The sequence below is a fragment of the Marmota monax genome, unplaced genomic scaffold (genome assembly GCF_021218885.2).
Source record: "Marmota monax isolate L192 unplaced genomic scaffold, Marmota_monax_Labrador192_F-V1.1 WCK01_AAM20220418_F8-fsc01813, whole genome shotgun sequence".
NCBI lineage: Eukaryota > Metazoa > Chordata > Mammalia > Rodentia > Sciuridae > Marmota > Marmota monax.
In genome coordinates, this window is record NW_026692604.1 from 16169 (window position 1) to 40433 (window position 24265).

Below are 24265 nucleotides of genomic sequence, written 5' to 3' on the forward strand. Positions count from 1 at the left end.
GGCCTGTGGTCCACGGGACAGGGTGGCTGCTGGGACTCAGGTGCAGGCTGTGGCCTAGCCGTCTCTGCTGGGCAGCATCTCGAACAGGGGTGGGGGCGGTGTCCCAGCCCGGCCCCTGACCACCTACCTCTGTGCCAGCTCACAGCTGCAGTGTCTGCTCGTCACCCTCACGGTCACTGTCCTCCAGCTGCTCCAGGATCCCGTCCAACACCACAGACGGCTTCTTCTTCGGGGGCTCTGTAGGAGCCCAGATGGTGCCAGAGGAGGACGCGGGGGCGGGGAGACGCAGGTCCAGGAGGGCAGAGACAGAGGGGACATGCGCAGGGAGGAGCAGGGGAGGTGAGGGAGGGGACATGGGGAGGGAAGGAGGGGAGAGGGAAGGCAGCATGAGGAGAGGGAAGGGCAGGCCCCAGCCTCCCTGGCCTCCTCTGTCCCCCCTCTACCCCCGAGGGCTGCCTCTGTCCCTCCCCCACCCCCGCAGGCCTCCTACATCTCCCCCCCACACCCCACCCCCGCGGGCCTTCTCCTTCCCCCACTACTCTGACTGGAGGCCAGATGCCAATAGCATAGGAAGTGGCTGGCACATAGTAGGAGCTCAATAAAGCTGGGTGCAATGATGTAGAACCCAGGGACCCCAGGGACCCCAGGGACCCCAGGGGCAGTGCAGAGTGATGATGAGGAGTGGCTTTGGAGAAGCAGGACATCTGGCTTGGGCTTTGAAAAAGGCTCCCCCTGATGGAGCATGCCACGGCCCTGATCCTCTCAATGGCCCACAGTAGGTGTGCAGGGGGCGGGAATGAAGCACACGGGAGATCTAAGGCTGTCCAGCTAGGAAGTGGCAGAGCATGGACCTGACCTCCAGTCACACTTAAGTCACGTCCTCTCTGCTTCTCACGACTCTGGTGCTGGCCAGAGAAGAGCCAGGAGACCACAGCAGTTGGAGCAGGGGTGCTGGTTCCCTGGCCCTCCAGTTAGGAAACAGGGCAGGGAAGCTGGGTTCTGGGCTGCCTGCTCTGTTAGTCTTTCTGCTAGTCTAACCACTCATTGGTGGGCAGCCTCACTCAATTTAAGGCTTTCTTTGTACAGAGGCAGCCTGAAGAACCTCATGTTCTCCCACTCCTCCTCCTCCTCCTCCTCCTCTAGAGTCTGCAGGTGCCTCGTCCCCCCAGAGCCCTGGCCTCCTTCCACACTGGCCTGGGGACTCCGCAAGGGTGGTGTCACAGTGCTTGGCCCAGGGTGGAACGTCTCGGTGCCCTTCCAGGGGCCCAGGGGGACTGACTGAACCACTCCCCCGTCTTACTGTCCATCACTAAAGGGGACATGGCCCTTCCTGTCCTCTCCACGCTGTGGTATCCTTAAGCCCCTGTCACCTTCTCTCTGGGAACCCCAACCTCTTGGGACCCCTCTGAACATGTGCCCCAGGCATCTGTGATCTAAGAGACCCCACGGCCTCTGGGCATCGCCCGAGCTGGCCCAGGCTGTGAAAGGTGCCCACCTGGAGCCCTTGCCCAGCTCCCTGCCCACCCTTCCCAGCCCACCCCACCCCACCCACCAATGCAACAGCCTCTTTTGTCCTGTGCACCTCTGCATCCCCACTCTGCACCTGGCACTGGGTGAGCTCCCGAATTCCCTGGGGTGAGCTAGTGGGCTCAGGGTGGGGACACGCTGAGCTGCCCACGGGGAGGCGGAGGAGGGCCTGACAACTGCACCCTGTTGGCCGTAGAGGGGGACGGGGGACAGGATGCGGGGCTGGCAGCCTCCTCCCCATCCCTGCCGCTGCTCAAGGCCAGGGCCCCACTGATCCGAGGTGCACAATGGCCTCTGAGATTGGATCCGTGGGCAGGTAACGGGCACCAGGAAATGGAAGGTGATGACACAGGCTGTGGCTGCCGCCCACGCTCGCGTGGGACACCCAAGCAGGTACTGGCTACATCCGGGCAGAACACACACTGACTTGCACTCGCACCTGCATCTGCATCCCCTGCAGCTGTGTCAGGCATCAACACAGAGGGCCTAGCCACGCCCGCCTCGGGACAGTGCTTCCTAAGAGGGACCACAGGTCTTGGTGACCCAATTCCCGGCCTCTGTGGGGCGCTACATGACCCAAGAGCCCCCTGTTCTGTGGCTCCTCCCAGGAGGATGGGTAGCGAGAGGGGCCAGTTCAGGACAAATCGAGGCTAAGGGACTTGTTCTGGGCCTACAGGGGTCCAGAAAAGCCCAGGTACCTGGGCTCCTGCTGTGGTCCTACAGTGACCAGCTGGTGACCTGGGAGCCCAGAGTCCCCAGGCCTCAGCCTCCACATCTGTAAAATGACGAAGAAGAACACGGGGATCCTGGGTGGGTTCAGCAACGCAGCCCCTCTGAACACAGGGAGGACAGCAGCTGTCACCTGGCCCTTCCAGTGGGGAACACTCTAGCACCCACGACCCCAATGAGAACACTGCCCCCTCACAGATGCCCACAGCAAGCTGCTCCTCAGGGGCAGCTGCCTGCAGCCAGCGGGAAGCCGTGTGCGGGGGCTCTGGGGCTGGCCTGCAGGCGGTGGCCCACGGCCTGGTCTCTGCCTCCTGCTCTAGGAACGCTCCCCCTCCCCCTTCAGACAGGAGACCAAGGCCCTGAGAGCTGGAAACACTGCCCAGGGCAGATGGAGAGCCGGGGCTGGGAGTCGTGATCCTTCCAGGGCCACAGGCAGAGGTGACCAAGGGACCTATGGAGCCTGGTGCTCGGCCAGGCCCTGGTACAAAAACGGAGGATTCCACGACGGCCGGAGCAGAACCCTAACCACGGCCTGTGTGGCCATGCGGTTACCTGCCCCGGGGCCAGCTGTGTCACAGAACCTCCTTCCTAGAAGAGGGATACCACTGCCTTCCAGAAACCAGGACTCAAAGCAAGGCCACCCTAAGGAAGGCCACTGACACAGGGGGATGAGGCCTCTAGGGACCTTTGCCAGCGCCAGGGCCTTGGCCAGAACCAGCACCCAACAGCGCTCCTAGCACGATGGGCTGCAGGGACAATGAACGAGAGCATGGGGACATGCCCAGCCCAGCCCCGAGGCCTCCCAAGTGCCCTCAGTCCTGGCCACCTCTTTCCCAGCACCGTCCCCACAAGTGCCCTGGTATGGAATGCCACCATGTGAAACATGGGCAGAAGTGAGACCTGTCCAGTGAGCCCTTCAGCTCTGTGCACAGGGGCTGGTGCCCAAGGGCAGAGGCCCCAGAGCCTGTCCTGCACGCCCCCAGTCCACAGCCTCTCTGCCCGAGGGACTTTCAGGTGGGGACTAGGGAAGGGCACATGGCGGACCTCCTTTCTTATTTAGGAATCTGAAGCAACATAGGTCTCTGGGCACCTGCTGGGGGGCCGAAGCCCCTTCTGCCCTGCTCTGGCTATGGGGTGGAGTCTGCTCAAGCCACTGTGTGCTGGGGCCCTGCAGAGTCTGGGGCCCCCAGTTGTGACCATAGTGCCTTTGGGCAGGTGGCAGGGGCAGCAGAACTGGGGGCAGGTTCCCTAGAGCCTGGCCCAAGGCAGCTCAGGAGGCTACAAAGGTGGGATGTGACTAGGGAGGGAGGCAAGTGTGAAGGACTCGGTCCTGCCACCGATGGCTCTGCCCTGGGTGACACTGTTGGCAGGTCCTCCCGCCTGCTGCTCCTGCCAGGTGCCTGATCTCATCTCAGCCTCTGAACAGCTCCCGGGAGGGCGGCCACTCAGTGAGGGAAGGAGCAGGGTGACAGTCTGAGGTGCCTGAGGACTGAGGGGGCAGGGCTCGGGCTCAGGAGCTGGTTTCCCTACTGGGAAATGGGGCTGAGGACAAACCCCAGACTCTGATGACCACGGGACCCGAGGACAGAAATAGCCCAGTCCCCTATCCTGGCGCAGCACGCAGGACCACCAGGTCACCCCTGCACCATCGGGAACCAGGGCGCCTGCGTTATGAGTTCTGCACGGTCTGAAGCCAGGAGAAACCGAGACTCAGGAAGCCAGTGGCCAGGCAGGGGGTGGGGCCGCTCTGCCCAGCCTGCTCCACGGTGCGTAGACTCTGAGCTTCCCAGAGCAGTCCCTGAGCCACCCACAATGACCCCAAGGAAGTGAGGGTCCGCAGGGCCTCTGGCGCCCGTCTGGGCATCACCAAGGCTGGACTACTCACGGGTGGGAGCACAGTGTGGTCAAGTGCAGAGGGCAGAGCCCTGGGGGGCCCAGCGGAGGCCTTTGGGGCCAGCGGAGCCTGCTGCGTGGGCTCCCTCCGGAGTCTCCACAGGCTCTGGGCCATGGAGGGCCTGGGGCTGCCTGAAACAGTGGCATGTGGTGACCACACGGCACCTGGTAAGAATGACACGCTGGCGGAGGCACAGCGTCCCCACTCAGACCAACCAGGGGACCACAGGCCCTTCCAGACCCGGGAGGAAGACAAAGGGTGGCAGAGAGGAGACTTTCCAGCCCGGCTCTGGGTCAGACCAGCTGAAACTCTCAGCCGTCATGGTGGTGGGGTCCCAGGCAGGACTGCCCTTTTCGTTTCCAGTCTCCCTGCGGGTATAGGGTGGCCACTCCTCCCTCACAGGGCTGCATGTGGCACAGGGGGACAGGTGCACAGAAGGCGCTAGGCACAGACACAATATCGAGAGAACGTGCCACACAGGGGCTGGTGGTTCTCCTACACCTGGGAGGGCAGCCTGGGGAACCAGCCTGATGCAGAGCACCAGACTGTCCCCCAGCCCTGAGGTCCTCCCCTGGCAGGTGACCTTTGCTGGCTGGTGGCTTTGTCTGAGACCTGGGGCTTTCCTGGAGGAGCCTCAGTCCTTGAGCAGGCTCACAGTGACCCCTGCTGTCCGTCACTCAGAACTGTCTCAAACCATCAGCCAGTGCCACCCAGGAGGCCTGGAGAGGGAGCCAGGAGAGGGAAGGGCCTGGATCCCAGGTCTGGGAAACTCCACCAGGACAATGCAGGGAGGGGACCCGGTAATTATGTTCAGGGGACACTAAGTCCTGGTCTCCTACAATAGGCATGGAGTTTGAGATCAAAGAAGTCCTTCTGCCCACAAGGAGCCAAGAGGAACTGTGTTTTCCAGGGACATTATTTTCTGATCAACACATGCTGTTCTCAGCAGCCTGTGCTGATCTGGCGGGTCTTAAATTGGACTCTTCAAGAAGCAGAAGCGGTGCGCAGACGCACGCGCCACGGCCCTCACCTTACCCACGACTTCAAGCTCCTTCCACATGCAGGGAAATAACCCCCCGAGTCGTGACCCCATCCTGCCAGGCAGGGCACCAGGACCATGGGAGACCTGCTGCCCAGACCAGCTCCAGCCAGTGGAGCCTGAAGATGAAGGAGGGTGGGCGGGAGCAGGAGTGGATCCCCATCTACAGGGGGGCGCCCAGGGCACAGTCACACAGGTCACTCCTTGTCTCCTCTTGCACGTGGTCTGCCTTGCCAGATGCTAACTGGTGATTCTAGGGACTTTGCTCTCCTATCCATGGTCACCCACACAGTAGACCCTAATTGCTCTTAGACCCCAGCCAAGCCTGGACACAGAGCACACAGTGGCTGCCCCCGCAGATGGCTCTGCTCTGTGCAGTGTGGAGCCAGCTGCTAGATTCCCCTAAGACTGGGCGGCCGGGTCCTCCTTCCAAATGCAACAGGACCTGGTCTGAAATCCGGGTTCCTCTGTGGAATCACTATGGGCCTGCAGCGTCCCCACAGCCCCCAACCCGCTGGTCGCTGTCCCCTCCGCATCTGGCTCCTGTGCTAGTAGGCGGCGTGGGAAGCAGGTGGTCTGCTGCCTTTCAGGTGGGCATCCTGTGAGGAGCCACTGAGCCCAGGGGTCCACTACTGGCTGGAAAGGATGACGCCCTGGGAGCTTGGATCAAGAGGCTGGTGTCTGGTGACCCAGCTCTGGGCAGAGCCTCAGCAGAGTTGCCTTGGGTCACCAGCGATGCTGACCTGCCTCCTGCAGCTGCTGGGTAGCCAGGGGGACACTGGCTCACCCCCCTCCCACCCGAGGAAGGATGTTTTGACTTTTCCGAGGTCACAGGAGATGAATCAAGTCAGCCAGAAGATGACCTCTGAACCCCACAGTGCTGACCCATGAGAACAGCCCAGCCAGCGGCGGCCCTGCCCAGGCGGCCATGACCCTCCCGCGGCAGAGCTCACCTGAAGAGCTCGCGGATCTCCCTGCGGTCAGCCTGGAAGGGGATTTTCCGCACCAGGATCTTGGACGAGGTCTGCTTCGGGGAAGCTGCTTCTTCCGGGCAGAGGTCAGGGCTGGCCTGGAGAGGAGGGGAGGGTACAGGTCACCTTGGCCAACCCTCCAGCTTTCTCCTGGGCCTCGTCCTGGGGAAGTTGGCCACCATGTTGGAAGGACAATCGAGCCGTCCAGGGCAGAAGCCCCAGGTGAGGGCCTGGGCCCCGACCATCGCCCTGTGTGCACCCCCTCAGAGGCCGAGTCGTGAGTGCTAGTGGGCCTTCCAGGGGCTGCGACCCAGGTGGCACCTACTGCAGCCCCAGAGGAGACCTGAGCCAGAACCCAGCAGGGCTGCTGAGCTCCGACCACAGAACCTGCTACTGCAGAAGCTGCAGGTCCCAGGGTGTCCATGACACAGCAAGGGATGACCAGTGCACTTCGCCATCCGCCACGCGTGCCAAACGACTCCAGGGCAGACACAGGACTCGGGGCACCCCCACTGCAGGAGGTCCTAGCAGCAGCGTCCCCAGGATGCAAATCCCATAAGCAAACGCCACCCAGGGCCGAAAGCATCTGGGGAACAGGGCTCAACACAGCTTAGAATAAAATGATGTGAACATCGGCCAGGCTGCAGCAGCTGGCGAGGCTGCCTCGGGCTGGCCTTGGGGACAAGGCACTGGGAAGAGGCCGCCACTGAGCTGTGAGCAAGGCGCATGCTGGAGGCTCCACCCCCAGGTGTCACATTGTACTCTACAGGCCAAGTCCCCTACCCAGGTCACCTGTCCCTGGATAAGAACCTGAGGCTCTGGGCTCCAGGTCTGGGCTCCAGGTCTGGGCTCCCAAGTCCCCCTCAGGAACCCTGTGACCCTCCTGGGCCCCAACCCAACCCTCCTCTGGCTAAGGAGGCCCAGCACAGGCGTCCCATACCCGACCAACTTGCTGGAAATCACCAAATAAATGCCTTCCCCCAGCTCCAGACTGCTGGCAGCAGTAGGTTTTACACTGGAGGCAGGTGGGTGACACTGATGATAATGGCAAGCAGGGGCACATGACACGTGCCACCTCCGTCAGGAGCCACAGAGTGCGCTGGCTCACTGGGACGTGTGCCCCGGAAGCCCAGGAGCAGACCTCACCCTCCGGACACCTGGGTCGCTGGGCCAACGCGTCTGCCTCCACCTGCCACCTGCTGAACTGCTGAGGCCTCTGGCACCGCTGTGCAGCCCGAGGAAGGCCGCCCCAGAGCACAGAAGGGTGAGGGCCATGGCCTCCAGAGAGGTTCGGCCAACCTCCAGCGGCACGTAATCCCCGGGGTTCAAAGAAGGTGCATGAAACATCCCCCAAGTCATCAGCACTGCCCCAGCTCAGCAGGGAGCAGGTGTGGCGAAGACCCCCAACCCTAATCAGGAAGAACCCTAGAGGGCGGGGGGGCAGGTGGAAGGGACATGGGACGTGGAAGGGCTGAGACACCCTTGGGAGGCCAGCTCCAGGGACAGAAAGAACAGGGGCATCATGGGAAAGGGGAGGCACTGAAGACTCACTTGGTGGCTCCTTCTGAGATCCGCACATCCACCTTGTGGCTGTCCACGATGTGACCCTGGAGAGGAGACAGCACAGCTCATCCCCTGTCCTCACTGTTCACCCTGTCCTTGCGTGTCCCCAAAGCAGGGCCATGGCTAGAGGGTGGGAGACCGCCTGCTCCCTGGCAAAGGGGTGGGGATGGCAGGCACAGAGGGGCCTCACCAAAATGGCTCAGCAGCTGGCGGCCACAGAGACCCAGGCTCATGATGTCCCCTGCGCCGTGTGGCAGCACTGACCTTACAGCACTCAAAGGCATAGGGCCTGTGGGCTCACTGTGTCCACAGCCCTGAGAACCCAGTCCCAGCACCGTGGTCCTCAGTGAGGGAGCTGCAGTCACTGCCAGTGAGGGCGGTTCCCCAGGGGGTGGCAGAGATCCCAGGCCATGTGCTCTGCGGCCACAGCTCCCTCCTCCTGCCAAGGGTTCCATTTACCCCAGGACTTGGGCCCAGGCGGTGGCACAGGATGTGGATCTGTCCAAACTCTCTCAGCCCCTTCCACCACCTTTGCTGCCCCCACCCTGGTCCAGGCTACAGAGCTCTGGTGACCACAGGGTTGCCTATTCCCCTTCTTCTCATCCCATCTCCACACAATAGCTGGAGACCGTCCTCTAGGATAAATGAGACCCTTCCCTGTGTGCTCCAAACCCTCCAGAGTCTTGCTCAGCCTTCAGGTTGGATTCCAGTCCTTTAAGAGGGCCTGTGAACCTATTCCTGGACACCTCTCACCTCACCTGACCCCACCACACACTCTGTCTACTCTAACCTCAGAGTCCCTGCCACAGGCCCTTTGCACTTGCTGTTCTCGGCTCCTATACAGCTTTCCCTCCAGGTCTCTGTGCAGTTGACTTCATGTCAGTAGGGTCAGGTCAACCATCTGCTCCTCAGAGAGGCCCCCTTCACCCACATGACCTTAGGTAGCCCCACTTCTCAAGTTATTTTTATCCAAGCCTTTTGTGTGTGGTGCTGGGAATGGAACCCAGGGCCTTGTGCATGCGAGGCAAGCACTCTACCAACTGAGCATGTCCCCAGCCCCCGTATCCAAGCTTTTCTCATGATCTGGGCTTTTGTTTGTTCACCCCAGAAAGAGGAAGGTCTCTCCAGGCCTAGCCCGGTGCCTGGCAGAAACCAGGCCCACAGGGAAGGAGTGTGAGTGGAATAGATGAAGGACAGTGACCCTGGAGGGTGAGGGGCTCTTCATTCTCTTGGGCGTGGTCCCTGGAGAACCCGGAAGGATGGGCCAGCAGGACGTGAGCGCCCGCGATACCCCAGCAGAAGAGGCCAACAGCCCCTGCCACCTGCCGAGGCCTGCCCCAGACCTCAGCTCTGAGCCCCACTTACCTGCAGCTGTTTGAGGGCTCTCTGGGCTTGCTCCGGCTTCTGGTACTCCACAAATCCAAATCCCATGGAAAGCAGCACCCCTGAAAGAGGGGGAGCCCCCAGCCAGTGGGGCACAGAGTGAGCCCAGGACCTCCACCCCCACCCCATGGCTCCTCTCCAGGCCCACCTTCTGACTAGCCCTCCCGCTGAGCCCGCCACCTGAGGCTCAGGACTGTTAATTAACCGATGATTGACATGAGGATTAACTTCATCATAGAATCCCGCCTTCTGGAGGGAGCGGGACAGACAGGGATGACCACCTCGGTGACCAGGGGGCCCTCCACCAGGACAGCCCCTCCATACCTACTGCACAGGATAAGCCCACACGCTGTCGGGCACCCAGGGCTGCCTCCTGGTGGGGATTCCGGACCCTCCCATCTGGCTCCAGGTCTCAGATAGAAAGTCCCCCTGGGGAGGGCCAAGAGCCATGACTCCACCTGGCTCCCCACTCCTCCGAGGTGGGAGGGCAGGAGCACCAGCAGCCCATCCCAGGGGGGTCTGCTGCTCTGACTCTGTGTGTGTGTGTGTGTGTGTGTCCTTTAAAAGGTGTGTGGGGATGGAACCCAGGACAGGCCTACACAGGAAAGCCCCCTGTGGGCACAGAGACACCATCACAGCCAGGGAGGGCTGGACAGGCCGCCCCTCCCCACCCAGCCCTCAGAAGGAGCCACTGCTGCCAATGCCTAGCCTTGGGCTTCTGGCTTCCAGAACCCTAAGGCAGGCTGTCTTTGCTGATGAAGGACCCAGGCGTGGCCCTCCGCTCCAGCAGCCTGAGCAGTCGGAGGCAAGGGACTCTAACTTCTATGCCACAGAAGTGTCTGCTAAAACTCTCGGTGGCTGCCCACCAAGCCACAGTCCAAACCTCTGCCGGGCACAGAAGCCACTTCTCAACGGGAGTCTGCCTCCCTTTGCAGGGCACCTCCCGCCTCAGCCTCTGCCACCAGGCTGCTTGGCCTCCTTGCCTCCAGGCCCCAGTCTGACTTGGAGACCGCAGTCCTACCATGGCCCTCCTGCTACAGCCTCCTGCCCTGAAGCCACCAGCTCATATGTCCCCCTGCTATTGCAGGTGCCTGGGGACAGGGATGGCACCTCCTCTGGTCTACTGTCCTGGGTGCCCACTACCTGGTGGCCCAGGGCCTATTGGGAATGAAGGAGCAGCAGTCACTACGGCCACACACACAGGCACCCAGGAAAGTATTGAGCTGACTCACACTGCACCACACCAATTCTGCACCCAATTCTGCACCCACCAATTCTGCAAGGCCAAGGGCTTCTGGACAGGACTGCATGGCTGTGAAAAGGACAAAGGACCATCCCTGCTCATGCTCTGAAGACTCAGGGCTGGACAACATGTGGTCAGAGGACAACTGCGTCTGGACAAGGTCCAGGGCTGACGGAGGGGCCAGGGGGCCTATGCCTGCCCCACTACCTACTAGCCATGGAGGTGCAGTATTACTGATGTGGTAGAATGTTCTAGAAGTTCTACATCGGGGTCATTTCCCTTGGAACTGAGGGGAAAGCCCACAATCCATCCTTTTTGCTACGCCTGAGGATTTCCTGGGTGCCAAGGCGTGGGAACAAGGGAGGCCTTGGGTGCTCATGGGTGCTGATGGGTGCTGCTGCTGCCTATCATTCACACAGCTCAGGACCACCTGAGGGCCAACAAAGGCTCTGACTCAGAGCCTGGGTCAGGGACCTCTCCAACAGCACAGCAGGGGCCTCCAGCAGAGGAAGGGCTGTTCTGCATAAGCCTGCCACCCCCAAGGTGTGGACTCTCCAGAACCACATCCTTCCACAAGAACAGGGTACCTGCTGTGTTCTTCTTCCTGGAGATGGAGCAGTTCCTCATGGCCCCCACTTTGGAGAACACCTGGAAAGAGGAACATGCAGCCCCTACACTCCCAGGTGGTACCTGCGCAGGCGCAGCTCCTTATGGGCTGTGCGCCCACCGCAGGAACGGGGAGCAGGGGGCATGCAGACTGCCATCAGGTGCTGCTCCCAGTGCGCTGGCCTGTGCCAGGCCCCCACGCCACCCACCCATCCCGATGGCACATTCAGATGGGTGGCTGAGGGCCTGGGGACCTCGGCTGCCAGCCAGGCTCTGAGCCATCACATAGCCCTGCCCAACACTGTCTTCCCAAGTTTGCCATGTGGAGACCTGGGTCGCTCTGAGGGGTGAGTGATGGTCAGTCCCCCAGGCCTCCCGAGGTGGCAGCTAGGCTGGTTCTTGCTCCACTTATAGAAGGAAGAAATGGGGCATGGAGCCGTTGAGGGGTTCGCTGCAGAAGCCGGGTGTCAGTCTGTACACATGGAGCCTACTGACCCCAGGCCTGACCTCACTGCCCTCTGTGCTTAAAGCCAAAATAATTAAAAAACAACAAACAAACAACAACAACAACAACAACAAAAACCCTCTAAGTCACATCCCACCCTGTATTTCCCTTTCCCTTCTGTCTCCCTGGGGCCTGGCTGGGGACAGCTCCAAGTGGCTCTGTCTGCATCTTGAGGACCAAAGACAGGAGGCGCTCAGTACCGTCCACCAAGCGAGCGACGGGGAGCAGGAGGAGTGGGGACCCCAACCCACACACTTGCAGCAGGCAGGTGCATCAAGCATGGGGCCCTGTACTGCAGGGTCTCACTGTCCCAGTCAGACCTTCAAACCACCCAACGGGAAGCTTCTATTCATGTCTCATGACCTAGGCACAGACAGGCTACAGGACTCACCCACTGGCAGGAGTGAGGCCAGGATCCAGACCTGAGAGGACTGACCCCAATCACGGCTCTACACTCAGGTGCTGGGACAGGAGTCCTGTGCGCTGGGTGTGCTTCTAATGAGCTGTGTGACCTCAGGACAGTGAAGCAGCCTCTCTGAAGCTCAGTTCAGTCTCCAATCTGAACTAGATGGTCCTGGCTGGGCCTTCAGCTCCAGGGCCTTTACTCCTGAGGATGCTCTTGAGCTGCTGTTTGTGCATCACTGAGAAACGCTGATCCCTGATGTCCCACACCACCCCAGGAGTGACCGTGACACCACAAGGACCACAGCTGGCCCTAGAGACTCAAGGCCACCTGCCTGAGACACTGCTAGCTGCACCTCTAGAGGCCAAGCCAGGCGTGGATATCGGTGGCTGAGAGGTGGACTGTGGCACACAGGCAGATCCAGGGCTCGGGCTTCATTACAATCAGGCGCGGAATGTGCATGCTGCCCCCTCCGGGCTCCCTCGGCTGCCGGCAGGGCTGTTATCAGTCACCAGCAGCTTTCCAGGACCCCCCCAACCCGGAGCTCTTTATCTGGAGGCGCGGGTCTTGGTGGTGGCGAGATAACACGGCCGCCCCCCTGGAGACCAGAACAGAGAGCAGAGATGCCAGAGCTGCCCTCCTGCCCCGCCCAGCCCAAGACATGGCACCTGGTCCCCCTCCTGTCATCCTGGGGAAGATGACATCTGGAACAACAGGCAGAGAGTGGGGTGGGGAGATGCAGGGGAGAGGGCACAGCTCAGGGGACCAGGATGGGGGCTTGTGTAGGCAACATGGTCAGAAGAGAAAGACGGGCTCAGGGCGCTGACCCAGGAGGTGACGTGAGGCCAGCGGGTGGACGTCGCACCACGTCCTGGAGCAGATCCAGGCTGAGGCCTCCTCTGTCAGCCAGTGAGCAGAAGCCAGCCCCTCCAAGTGGCTGGACACTGTCGGGACACTCCACACCCACCTGAGGACAGGGGACAGGACCTCAAAACCAACTGGGGGACCGGGGACAGAGGAGCATTCTGACAGGGTCCAGACACGGGTGCCAAGAAGCCATTGTTCATGCTCTAGAGCCCGTCTGCCATCAAGGCCTCCCTCTGACACTACCTGTGACCAGCCGAGAGATGCTGGGGACAGTCATGCCACGCCTGTCTTGGTCACCATGGGCAGCAGCCACCGGTTACAGACAGGTGTTCCCACCACGTGGGGGTGTCGGTGGCCAGTAGGCTGCATCTCCCGCGTCCTCAGGAGGGTGCGTGGGCACCACTCTCTCTGTCAGGGTCAGAAACAGCCTGAGAAGAGGCAGCCGGCCCAGTCCCAGAGCAGGGGCCGAGGACGGCACTGCCCACGTCACCAGCATGGCAGCCAGTTCCCCAGCAGTGGCTCCTGAGTGGAAGGACGTGGAGGGCAGGCCAGCAGGCAGGGAGCAGGTGCCACTCTGCCCTCTGTCACTCCCGGGGCCTGGCACTCCACAGGGTGCTGTGGTCAGCAAGGCAGATGCTGCTGTGGAGTGGACCCTCTGGTGGGAACAAACTCAGGCAGCAGCCAGCCGCGAGGGGCGGTCACCTCACGCAGCACAGACGGCCAGTCCTGAAGACCCACGGGGAGTGGACATGAGCCTCGGGCATGGCGGAAGGCCTGTGCTCAGAGAAGGCCGCAGAATCCAACCGACACTGGCTGACCAGAGACGACTCCTCCTCTACTTTTTTTTTTTAAACTGTAAAACACTTTAATTTTTTGTAAATAAACGAGAACAAGGAGGGTGGTAAACAAGAGACAGTCTATTTTTAAGAGGAAAATCCTTATCCTAGTAAACTGAGCAACTGGAAGCCCTGTGTGGGGCGGGTGGGCAGAAGGTAAAATCTGAACATCTGGGTCAAACAACTCAGTCCTCAGAACCTCCCTCCAGGTGTCTATTCTAAGACGTGGTCGTGGTCTCCAGACTACGTGGTTCCATGGGAAGCTGCCTGTCTCCTAGGGGCAGCTGGGGGACGGGGAGGGACTCAGGTTTTGGCATCCTGACGGGCGAGGGCCAGGGCCAAGCCATGACCTGCAGTGTGCACCACAGTCCTGAAGGAAAACCTCATCCTGCCTCAAATGCCCCACTGTGAGGGGGAACCCAGGGGGCTGGCACCCCTGTGGCTGGGGACACACATTGGTCTTTCCTTTCCTGCCTGGGTACTCGCTGGACACCAGAGGGCGCTGAGCCACTTCAAGAACATGGCCCCCAGCCCCTCAGCCACCTATGGAGCTCTGGACTTTCATGGGCTCTTCTGGGTATGAAGAGATCTAGGTTTTCTTCCCTTAACCGTTAGCTGACAAACTAAAAATATGCTACATTACGTTGCACTCGTAATTCTTTTTTTTTAAGAGAGAGAGAGAGAATTTTAATATTTATTTTTTTTTTAGTTTTCGGCAGACACAACATCTTTCTTTGTATGTGGTGCTGAGAATCGAACCTGGGCCGCACCCATGCCAGGCGAGCACGCTACCACTTGAGCCACATCCCCAGCCCCTGGACTCGTAATTCTGATATCTTTTTTTTTTTTTTTTGGTACAAGGAACTGCAATCAGGGGTGCTTCACCACTGAGCCCCAGGCCAGCCCTATTCTGTATTGTATTTAGAGACAGGGTCTCACTGAGGCTGCCTTTGAACTCAGGATCCTCCTGCCTCAGCCTTCTGAGCTGCTGGGGTGACAGGCGTGGGCCTCATCACCCGGCTCTGATGCTGTTTTTCAGGGATGTTTTAACACTTGCATAATCAGAGACCGAGACCCGCTGGTCTGTGGATGAACAAAGCTGTAAAGCAGCTGTCTGCTGAACAGCTCTTGGCTCTCTGCCCACCCCTCGCCCGCCTGCCCAGGACATTAACCTGTTCTTGCCGGTTTCTGGCTCCACCATGTTCTCTCCCGCAGATGCTTCTTGGGTTCTTTCCCCTGAGGGGCTGTGCTGGAGAAGACGCCAACTGGAGCCCACTAGAGATACAGGGGGACATGGTGGAACTGTAGAGGCAAAGGTGCCAACACTGTGGGTCCCTGTCACGAGACACAGCTTCTCCCAGGGTGGAGAAGATGGGTGCTCGGCAGGGCAGAGGAGCCAGGAGACGCGCAGCCCAGAACCCCAAGAGCTCTGGGTGCCTGAGGAAAACACTCGGGCCCAGGCTGAGAGGCAAAGGCCACGTCTCTGTCGCCTTGACCTGCGGTGGGTTCCAGGTGCCCTGGGTGCTTTCTCTAGTCAGAGGATGAAATGGGGACTGTGACAAGGGGAGGAACTGCTGGCACAGAGCAGCTCCAGGGCAAGTCAGCAAGTCGCAAAGCCAACAGCATTCCTGTTGCCTTTCAGAGGCGACTTGTGTGCCAGGGGTTTCTTAAAAAAGGTTGAGACAGCCACTGCTAATAGCACCTCAGTAGAAGGCCCCTGGGTAGCTACAGGGCAGGATGGCAGGGAGACTTGTCAACTTACAGCCTTTGGGACTCTTTTCAAATTTCATACTGCATTCAAGCCTCAAAGATTACTTATGTCCAGGAAAAAAAAAAAAAAAAAAAAAAAAACAAGCAGCCGGGCGCAGTGGCGCACACCTGTAATCCCAGCGGCTTGGGAAGCTGAGGCAGGAGGATAGCAAGTTTGAGGACAGCAAGTTCGAGGCCAGCCTCTGCAACTTGGTGAGGCCTTAAGCAACTTAGTGAGACCCTGTCTCAAAATAAAATATAAAAAAGGGCTGGAGACAAAGCTCAGTGGGTAAACACCCCTGGGTTCAATCCCTGGTATAAAAACAAACAAGAAAATGAAAAAAAATGTGCTCGGGAGGGAGTGGGAGCAGCCTGGGGGTCGGACAGTTGGCGGTGCCACTTAGGAGCTGTGTGGCTTCGGGTCACTGGGCCTCAATCGAGGCTGCTGACGGGAATGGTCAGTGAAGAAAACACTTGTCAGAGTCAAAGGGGAGGCTGCGCCTGGACAGTGCCTTTGCCATCATCCACTCTGGTGATGGGGACTCCTTCCCGAATAGGAAGGGGCGGCTGCAGTCCAGGCACGGCTCCTGGCAGGGCCACCAGAGACTCAGCAGTCTCACGGGCCAAGTTCTCACCAAGCCCTGATGGTGCAGTGGGCAGGGCCCCAGCTGGGAACCCCCCAGGGCTGGAGGGGGCCAGGAAGGCCTGCCTGCGGGTCACTGGGGACCACGGCCTGCAAAGCACCAATGGGCCTGGCAGACAAATGACCTGTGGTGGGTGAAAGGTGTCTCCCCAAGAGATGACCATCTAGACCCCCAAGATCTATCAGTGCATCCCCTGAAAGTACCATCAAGACCCCGAGATGGTCCAGGGTTATCTGGGTGGGCAATAAACCCGGGAGAGGGATCTGGGACCAAGAAGAAGGCCACGTAAAGACAGGGCAGGGATGGGAGTGGCACAGGGAGCTGATGGACACCGGGAGCCCAGCAGTTGGCAAAGGCAGGACAGGTCCTCCCCAGAGCCCTTGGAAGCCCTGGCCACATCTTGCTCTTGGATACCTGCCTGCCTGCCAGCACTGCGACAGGTGCACTGTGTGGTCTTAGGCCACCTGGCTCACGGCCACCTGTCATGGAGCCCCAGAGGCCCCTGTGCTGCGGATACACACGTGTGCACACACGGACGGCCCTGCATGCAGGACCGGCCTCAGCTCACCACAGGCACAGACGGCGCCACAGCCAACCAGGGAGACCCAAGTCGAGGCAGGAAAGGAAGGCCGAGGACAGCCGGAGCTGGGCAGGGGCCGAGGGTGCTTTCTGCAGCGTCCTCAGGGAGGGTGGGGGTGCGGGACCAGCACCAAGATGGAGCCAGGCCGAGCCCGTGTGGGCAGTGGGCACACCAGCTCCTGGGCCCTCTCCCCGCAGCAGCTCCCAGCGGCCTACCTTGGAATAGGCCAGGTGTCGGAAAGCCTTGCGGGCCTCCAGGGGCTCCAGGAACTCCACGATCGCAGTGACGCCACCCTCACACAGCAGCACACAGCCCAGGCTCCCAAAATGGCCGAAGGTCTCCTGCAGCTCGGCCGCCAGGGTGCCTGCCGGGAGGTTCTTGGCCAGAATCACAGTCTTGCTTCGTTTTTCTGCCGCCTGCAGGGAGGAGAGGCCACGTGAGGGACGGCAGGAGGGCTCTTCAGCTGGACACTGGCACTGACCTGGTGGCCTCTAGTCAAGGTGTGCACCTGGGGGCTCAGTGGCCAGGCACATGGAGGACCCAAGAGGTGCCACCCGCTGGCTCCACAGCCAACAGGCAGCTCCGCTGAGGGCGAAGGCCCAGGGCACCCGGTGAGACCCGCCGGGGTCGAATCCCAGCCCCAGCTGAGTCACCAGATCCCGACAGTGACTGACCACAGCTCCGATGGACCTCCCAGGCGCCCTGCCGCTGGGCAGTAATCGAGATTGGCACCTCAGCATGGAGGGCTCTTCCTGGCACTGCGGACCACCTGTGGACACAGGCGTGGGAAGCAGAAGCAGCGAGGAGCCTGTGCCCCCAGGAGCAGCCCACCGCCCCCAGGAGCTGGCTGTCCCTGTCCTTGGGAGGGGCAACTCTGAAGTTGAGCACTCAGTTTGGATCCAGTAAGCCCAGGACCCACCCATACCCCAGCCTCCCCTGAGGCTGTCCCCAGCTTTGTATCAGCAGCAGTCGACTCCCCAGAGGTGGGGTCAGTGGGGCAGCAGGCACCCACCTGGCTGAAAGAGTCCAGGCTGACGCCATTGTCGATGAGGAAGCGCCGCACTTCTTGGACCAGCTGAGTCTCCCAGAGGGCCAGCGCACGGCCACAGTGTCCTTGGTCTCCTGTGGAGAGAGAAGAGGAGGCCGGGCCCATCAGGCAGGACCTAGCCAGTAGGGCAGGCCCAGTGTGGAGGGGATTCAGGGTGCTGTCGCCCACCCACACTGAGGTGGGGACCATGCTCTGGCACTACACCAGCTCTCTGCCCTCCACAGCCATGCATCCCCTGCCCACCCTGGGGCTCTTCCCTTCCTGCAGTGGGCAGGTCTCTGTGAGGCTCCACTTGCACCCTGGGGCTTCTGCATACGCTGACCTTGACCCCATTACAGGCAGTCCTTCCTTCTGTCACCTCCCCACCCGCCCACTTTCCTGCCACAGCTCCCCCAAACCCTCCTCTCATCCCCTGCCTCCTCTAGGTGGCACTACAAGGTGGGACCTCTGTCCAGGTGCTGCTGAGCCCCAGTGCTCAGAGGGCATGGGCGGGGCCTGAGAGGCTGTGGCTGTCCCTCCAACTCAGGCCAGGCTGCCCTCCCCAGCCACAAGCCACCACAAGACCAGGCACCTGAAGTGTGGCATGTTCAGATCCAGGTCGTGCTACCCACAAAATACAGTGGATTGATGGAAAGAAGGGAAGAAACAGTGTGGCTTTTTACGTTGCTCACGTCAAAGTGACGAGGCTCTAGACGTCAAGTTGAAGACCGTGTCTCGTTAAGACTAGTTTTGCCTGTTTCTTTGTACACACGTGGCCACTGGGACGCTCACAATTACACGCGGGGCCGGCCTTCTACCTCCAACGGTCATCGCTGACCCGAGTGCCGTGAGGGAGGGTAAAGGACAATGGAGAAAGCAGCTAATGGGCAGAACCAAGGGACGTCCTTTGCCAAGTGGCTGAAAAACACTCCAGGGTTTGCTTGAATCGACCACAGCAGAGGGCGGCCGTGGACAGCATTTGGAAGGAAGTCTGTGGACTCAACGCACGCAAGACACTCTTGCTCACTCACATGGTCGAACACTTGCTCTTGGTGGCACTGTACTTCTGCACGATAGCATCGGCCACGGCATTGGGCCCCATGAACAGCGTGTTACAGTTATGGGAGCTGAGGGCAGGGGCAGGCAGAATGGGTCAGGCAGGGACCAACAGAGGCCTCTCGCAGACACCAAAACTGCCAAGAGCCTCGCCGGCCTTCCCCGCCCCCCGCCAGCTCTCCTGTCCTGGGCAAGCTCCCGGCCTGCAGTGAAGCAAACCCAAGCCCTGACAAGTGTCGGCACCTGCTCTGTGCCAGGGACCCAGCCCTTGGTGACACCTCAGAACCTATGCTGGCACAGTCCCGCTCTCCCAATGTGCAGCGGGGACACTGAGGCCCTGAAGGCCCCACCTTACAGAGGGAAAGGGCCCAGGCGGCTGGGGAAAGGCTGGGGGGCGGGCAGCAGAGCTTAGATGGGCGCAGAGGCCACACAGGGCAGACAAGGACCTAGAGCTGCAGGCTTTGTCCTCGGACGCCTTCTTCTTGTAGGACGAGCCGGGGACGTCTGCATCCTCACTGGCTTCCTTCCTGATGGTGGACGGCAACACATGCAGCATCCTGCCCTGAGGGGACAGAGCAGGAGGTAAGCAGAGCCCCGCCCTCCATCATGTCCCCTTGTCATAAGCCAGCTGGACTCAGCAATGAGCCCTGATAGGAGATGGGGACGGCAGGCAGAAAGCCACGTGGTTACTCTCCGTCCAGCTAAGGATGGGGGCACCCGACACAGCCACGCCAAGGGGAGTGTACCCTCTGGGAGCACCCCATGGCTCCCGACTCCCCCCAGCAGACCCTGCACAGGTGTCACTGTGAGCTGCACATGGCTGGGGCCAGTCGGGCCCAGTGTCCGGAAGACCAATATGCCATGAACAGATGGATGGAGGAACACTGGAGGTGGCCTTGCCCGGGCCTGGGCACACCGCACGGGGACAATGGGAGAGCAGCAGCTCAACCCACACACCTCAGCAAGCTCCCCTCTCACAGCATCTTCCCTTCAAGTAGCTTACTGGAGGTGACCACATGGCTGGCCACCATGGGTCCTGGGACCCAGAATGTGGACGTGCGCCTGCTCATACAGCTACCTGGGGTGGCCTTCTCTGTCGCCAGGCTCAGTGACTCGGTGCCCACAAGCCACCTCACCTGGAACACCTGTCCGTCCACGGCCACGTAGGCCTTCACCGCGTGCTCAGGGAACATGAAGGTGACAAAGGCGAAGCCCTTGGGCTTCCTGGTCAGGGTGTCAATGGGGTAGTGGATCTCCGACAGGGGACCTGAGGACAGGGGAGGCGTCAGCCTGCTGGAGCTGGAGCTGGGCCTGATCTCAGGGTGAGAAAGGGCCGGGCACTAAGGGGTCGGCCAGATGAACACAGAGCAGCTGTGCTGTGCTAGCCACCAGGCCCAAGGTCAAGGGCGTCATTTCATAGTCCCTCATGCCTACTAAATGGGGGAGGAGAGGCACCTGGCTCCATCCCGCTTCACGTGCAGCCTGCCCTGGGTCGGTCAACTCACCCACTCAGGCCTCCTCCTCTTGCCTGTGAATGGCACAACAGTCCCCAAGCAAAGGGTGGCCTTGAAGGTCCAAGAGTCTGCTGGGAGCCATTAGCCAAGAAGGTATGACAATTTCCTTGCCAGCGTACCCCATGTTGCAGTGACATTGCATGTAGATGACCTTGCTCAAGGACCAGGGCAGATTAGGGTGTTCCCGGTTTAGGATAATCGGGTTTAGGGCGTTCCAGGTTTAAGATTATTCCTGCTGGGAATAGGGCATATCCTGCTGCCCAAGTTCCCCGTGAGTTCTCACGGGATTCAGACAGTATATTTTTTGGGAGACAGAAGCCCAGTGGAGGTGGATTTGGGCAGAGAACGTGGATTTCCCCAGAACGTGTTTGTAGATGGCTGGTGTGAGTTCTGGAATAAAGAGTTGCTGTTTGAATCTACAAGCTGTGTGGTGGCTCGTGATTGTGTGCCCAGCCAGACTGCGGCATTTGTGCCCAGCCAGACTGTGGCAACAGTCAGTGGGTGGCTACTACCCAGCACCGGCTACACTTAGTGCTGCAGAAGTGTTTGTGACTCTGTCCTACTCAGAGGACACTGTCTGCAGTGGACACTCTGAACACCAGGGTGTGACCACGTCCCATATGTGGGTCTTCCTCTTCCCAAATGGGCACTTGGAGCCTATGGACAATCCCCCTCCTGTCCTGCGCAGCACTGTTGTGTGGCCAGGGCACCAGCCTATGTGGGAGGATCTGGGGAGCAGGACACCATGGCCAGACCTTCAGGTCCCATGTGGGACCTCCATGGACATCACGCTGTCTCTGATGCTCCACGTCCAGGTCAGCCTCCCAAGAGACAGGGGCTCGGGCAGCACTTCCAGATGGTGCCCCGTGAGTCAGCCCTCCCCACAGACTCTGCCCCGTGTGGCCGAGCGCGACCACAGGCCTGCAAGTTCCCAGTCTAAGAAGTAACAACTGAGGCAAGAACAAAGGGCCCTGGCTGTGGCCTCCTCTCTGAAGCTCATTTGGATGGAAGACGAGAAAGGACAGCCTTCCCAGGCAGAGGAGCACTGCGGGCACTAGGGGCTGTGCGGCCGCTGGATCAGGCTGACCCCACCTGGCCACCCTTTGGAGGAGCACTCAGCACCCACCTGGCATTTCGGGTGAAGGCGCAAAAACCAGGCCCCTTCTGCCTCCCTCCCAGCCTCACCCCTTCCCTGACCATGTTCTGCAGAGAAGAAATGCTCACGATGGCCGCTGTGACACAGCCCAGCACTGGAGGGTCACCTCCATACCACCCTGCCTGCAGCTCCAGAGGCCATGACTACACAGCAACAAGCAGGTGCGGAGGCCTCCACAGCCTCAACCTCACTGGGCCTCAACCCGTGAAGCCGCCAAGCAGCACCCCATCTACACCACCACAATCTCCCCCAGCCTCCCCCACCAGCCCACACAAGCAAAAGCCTCCACTGCCTCCGGCTGCCTGCGGCCCTCCCTGCACTGGCCAGCGGGCCTTTCTAAACCTAAGGCTGTCCTAAGCCCTGAGCCTCCACTGGGCCCAGGCTCCCCCACTTACTGCAGCCCCAGGGCCCGGCCCAGCTTCTGCCCCCACACTTCCACAGGTGCTGGCTCTCTCCAGTGCCAAGGCCTCCAAGATGTTGTCCCTGAGCCCCAACAAGGCAGGTACCTTCCTCCTGGCTCTCTGCCTGGTCTCTGAGGCGCCATGAACCAGTGGCCCCGCCACCAGGACCAACACCAACAGCTGCACTCTGAGTGTGCCCAGTGCTCACACCATCCAGGGCTGACCCTGACCCCTCCTAACTGCACGACAGGTCTGACCCCTTATGCAGACGAGGAAAGGAGGCTGAGTTCCTGTCCCAGGTCACAGGGCTCCTAAGTGGCTGGCTGGGCTGTGAACCTGGGCAGGGACTCTGTCCCCCGCCCCTCACACTGACCTCTGCTGAGCTCCAGGAAATGGCTGCCTGAACCATCATCCTGGTGAGCTGGGCGGGAGAGCAGGGGAGGGACGAGACGCGACACAGCAAGGGCACTGGACCACCCCAACGCAGGAGCACCTTTCTCCTTGGGTGCCAGCTCGGCCAGACCTGACCACTCTGCCCAGGTGGCCTCTTCCTGTCAAGACACTCCCAACCCCAGGGTCCAGACACCCAGTGGCCACAGAGCCTTAGTATGGTTCTCTGAGATGTGGCTATTCTGCCACTGGTCTCATACGGCTTTCTGGCCTAGCTGGCCACTGGGCTGGGCAGATGCCCACCTCTCCCAGATCCACCTTCCTTCCAGCCCTGCTCACTGCCTCCAGGCAGCCAGACCCAGGTCTCCAAGGCCAGGGGAGGAGGCTCACAGCCCGGAGCGGACACCTGGGGAGATGTGGTCTGGGGCAACACCACACATGCGCAGAGAGGTAGAGCACTGCCCGCCCACAGAGCCGCCCATGGACTTAGCCCAGCAAACCCAGACCTGCGGGCATCTACCTGAACAGAACAGGGGAACCTACTAGAACAGTTGAGGAGAAAATTCTGACACTATATACCAGGCTGCCAGAGGCAAGGATGACAGAGATCCGCATCTTGACTAATTAGCCACATCCACAGAACTGAGGATCCCAACAAGGAGAAAGGACAAGGCTGCCTTGGGACCTCCCCAAACATGTGGCCAGCCCTCCCCCGCACATCCACCCAGCTCCAGGCCTTACCTGTGTTGTTCCCATGCACATTTCCCACTATTCGAATGGCCACTGGTTTCAGGGGCACCAGGAATTCAAGAACATTGTTCTGCAAGGACAAGTTTTGCCCCTTATCAGTCCCCCAAGAAACCATGCAATCCGATAAAGAGATAAGGAGTAAAGTGTTGGATCAGAAAAGATAACCAAGTGATCATGGTTTTTCTCCTTCCTTTAAGTCACACTCATCTCTCCTCCACCATAAAGTAAGAAAAACTGGGAAATAAAAACTGAAGAAGAAACGAATAATGTAATTATAAAATAGTAATATTAGCAGCAGCAATTTAAGGCATTACATCTGGTCTTTTGTTCCTAAGGAGTTGTTTTTTTGTTTCTTGTTTTCTTAAATACTTAGGGTTAAAGCTGGCTTTTCTTACTTGTCTATAAAGCACGGATATTTGTCTATGTTAATCACAGTGACAAACCTAAAGTTCCACTGTAGGGAGGCCTCCGACCTTCTTAACTACTCCCTTCTCTGGACATGTGTGAGATTTAAACACATTTTTAAAAATATGTGAACATTCAGGGTATAAAATTATAACAAATACTAAAAAGTACAAATCAGGAAACCAAATTGGTTCCTAATTCCTAGGCCAGCTCACTCTTCCTGGCTCCTTCTGCAAAACAAAAGCCGCAGATCCATTTCCCAACTGGGTACTGGGGTAAGCCCTTGAGGCCCTGCCCTGACGTGGCTTGTCCTACAAGGTGACAGAAGGACAGAAGGACACATCCAGGTGCTCCAGGTCAGTGGAATAAGCCCATCCAAGTTCTGAGCTTTCGCATTACTGCATCCAAGTTTGCAATTACCAGATTCTTTCCAAATTTTCCCCTTCCCAGAGGAAAGCCAGCATGGTGGGTCACACACAAAGCTAGGTTCCTCTGGGGATGAAGCCATGTCCTGCTCCACACCTGGGCTTTTCTACTGACTGCGGCACCTTGGGGGTCTTCCCTGTCATCATGTTCTTTTCTGTGATACATCATCTTACACCATTTTCACGTGTCCCCGTGAGTTAACCCAGGTTTAACCTGGCACTGGTATCATTTGGGCTAGTGACTCTTTGTTGTGGGGTCTGTCCTGTGTCTGGCAGGGCTTACACAGCACACCTCACCTGGTCTCTGTTCACTAGAGGCCAGCAGCCCCCCACAGATGTTACCATCAAGAGCACCTCTGACCAAGGCCAGATGTTGTGCAGGGGTAGACCACTCCCCTCCAAAACTACGGACACACCACTTCCCCAGAAATGGAGCTTCAGGGTTGATTTGGGTTTTTGTTCTTATCAATGACTGCAAAACAACACGTTGAGTTATAAATAATAACAGGAAGGCTGCAAGAACGTTCCCGCATCCAGGCTCTGGTGTGCCGGGATTCACCTGGGGGCAAAGCCCTGGCCAGGCACCAGCTCCGCAAAGGCCT

General features: G+C 59.6%; 1 pseudogene; it reads right to left on the reverse strand.

Moving 5' to 3' along the window:
- Nucleotides 1-139: 139 nt before the first annotated feature.
- LOC124093720 (probable RNA-binding protein 19) lies at nucleotides 140-19962 on the reverse strand (annotated as a pseudogene).
- Nucleotides 19963-24265: the final 4303 nt, after the last annotated feature.